The sequence below is a fragment of the Cannabis sativa genome, chromosome 1 (genome assembly GCF_029168945.1).
Source record: "Cannabis sativa cultivar Pink pepper isolate KNU-18-1 chromosome 1, ASM2916894v1, whole genome shotgun sequence".
Taxonomy (NCBI): domain Eukaryota; kingdom Viridiplantae; phylum Streptophyta; class Magnoliopsida; order Rosales; family Cannabaceae; genus Cannabis; species Cannabis sativa.
Genome location: NC_083601.1, coordinates 16,518,795 through 16,521,751, shown reverse-complemented (window position 1 = coordinate 16,521,751; position 2,957 = coordinate 16,518,795).

The following is a 2,957-nucleotide window of genomic DNA, read 5'->3' as shown; positions in this document are numbered from 1 at the left end:
TCAGATAGGTTTTTACACTTCTCCAAAATCACTACTCCACCCCCAAAGTAATCACCATCTCATCAGCAGACTTTCTAGCACACAAGCAAGTCTCGAAATCTGATGTGGTGTAGTCTAAGAGTTTCAAACCACATTTATTGACTAACATATAGTTTCTCTTCTTAATCTTAAAATTTACTTGATTGTCTTCCAATGTTCCTCTCCTGGATTAATCTGATACCTACTCATTACTCCCACTCAACAGTAGGTGTCTGGTCTAAGGCATACAAAAGCATATCTGAGACCTCTCACTGTTGATTTAAGAAATTCTTCCATGGCTTTATCTTCTCTGGAATAGTTGAAACTTTTCCTTAGATAAATAAAATCTATGCTTAGAAGTTGTGAAGCTTCTATAGATTGCCATTGGAAAGAAAATGCTTCAGCATCTTATTAAAGTAAGTTGCTTGCATTAGAGTACGTAATTACCAGGTATACCACAAGCCATACGTTTAGATAAACTCAAACCTATAATACTAGGAACAGAAAGTTTTGTTAAGTCCATTGAATAGACTTATTAACGAAAATTTCCTTTCATGTCCTTGTAACAGAAAACTTTAGGTTACTCCATGTGAATGGATCAAACCATAGTTCTATTGGCTTTCTTCTTAGTTTCTTATCTTGACAATCCATTACTTGTTTAAACTCACAATGGATTTTAATCACTAGTATCTTCCAAGTCATAAGAAGGTAAAGTTCCTTGAAACTCTCCCACTACGACAAGGTACCGTGAATTATGTCTAAGAAAACTAAATGGTATTGATCTCTTCGGTTGTGTTAAGACAACAGAGGCAGTGGGATCATCTTGTAACGAATAAGATGATAGAACACTTATGGAATCAAGAAAAAATTATCTCCTTTATTTGCTACTTTATTTTCAGACTTAGTCATTTTCTTAGAAAAGTAGTATTTGTTTAAACAAACACTTTCTTATCTAATGACTATGGGATGATCCACCCCTAATCACTTAGAATAGGTAACAAACATGCAAACCAGGGTAGCGGTTCTAGCTTTTCTTAAAATTTCAATTAGGTCATCCATGAATCTAGTAATGATTTACATTAAGTATACAACCATTGCATCATTCTGAAATTTTATTACCATAGAAGGATTTAGGCAACGACTAGTAACTAATCATCAATATGCAACTCGAATTTCTGGGGAGGTAAGTTTGGATATAATTCAAAATCAAATTAATGATCTTTGAACTGCATATCTACTAACTTTTTCTCCAGCCCTATCAGTTCGCAAGATCTTTAACCACTTACCATTGCTAGAAATTCATGAAAATTTTCAAACATTTCAAATTTCTTTTGCATAAGGTAAAATCTAGAGTGATCGTTTTAAGAATACAACGAAAAACTCATATCCACCCCTGAATGTACATCCATCTGCGAATGAGATGAACTTAATTTCAGTGGATATAGGCATATTAACTCTTTGCAGAGAATGATCTTGTCAAAACCACTATGACCAAGATACAAATGCCATAGATTTATAAAATATGTGGTTGTATCTTTTGATGACTTAAATTTAGTTACATCAAAAAGTTCTTAGAATAGTGCAAGTGGATTCTGGTCACAGAATACTAAACTCATACAGTTTAAATCCATTGAAAGAAAATGGTTACGAAACACTTGTGAAAGTGTAACTGTATAATTAGTAATTCTTTCTTGGACCACCACTACTAATCTAACTCTATGATTTGCCTATACAAGTAGGAGATTTCTAAGATTGAGGATTTATATCATTTTGGGATAGAATTTCGGGAATATAATCATATGCGTCATTTAATTTCTTAAGAAAAAATATGGAATGACTTTATATGATTTATAGACCATTCATCCAATGATATGTCATTAAGCTGATTCGAAATGAATGAGCTAAGAGGAATTACGATAATTTCATTTTAAATAAGAATCCAACGATGCTCCGATTAGCGAGAGTCAAAGTAATCTTATTTATACAATCTTCTTGTTTCATATTGTAAAATACTAGTCTAAGGTGTCATCAATTGATGAACAGCTAGATGTTGCATATACAATATTTATCTTTCGAGATCTAACACTATTATGTTAGTCTAATGGTAAAAATCCATTAGGGATTTATCTCATTAGAAAAATAAACCAAGTTAGACCAACAATGAAGATTCGAAATTAAACTACAATTTAATAACAGAAAATAACATGGTTCAATACAAATTCATACACAATTCAGAAATTATGAAGCACATAGCAAGTAGGAATGACAAGTGAAAATACTAAAACATACAATCCTAAATAATTTCTAAGGTTTTCAACAAACTGATATCAGTGTCCCGTTTAGGCGAGAGTCAAAACTATCATCATTAAATAGAGTTGTCAGCTCATCTAAAATGATCAACATTCTAGCAACCTTTTATTCGATCAAGATGTGAATCCGTGTTGTCCCGTTTAGGCGAGAGTCAAGGCTATTCTATCTTATGAGCTTCCACCATTGTTTCATATCCTTGCAAGTCTTATACAGTCGCCACCATTAGGGTGATCAAAACTATATAAAAAACTTACAAGATTACTTATCTTTCGAGATTAAACGGTGCTAACTTGCTAATGAACGTTCCTCCATTAGGGAGGATTACTCACTAAAACAATAGCTATGTAAAACCAACAATGGAGATTGAATATCCTTATAATAATAAAGCTACTTATTTAATGAAGGTTGTATTTTCTTCTAATATTTATTTTTAATCAATTTATTTTAAATATATATTTATTTAATTAAAATTTCCAATTTAGAATGAAAAATTCCAAATATAAATTTTAATTTAATATTTATAAATTATACTTAGATGGGTATGAAAATAACGTGAATTATTTCCATCTTAGTAATAATTTCCATAAATATTTAGAAAATTATTCAATTTAAGTTGTTTCAAAATTAAT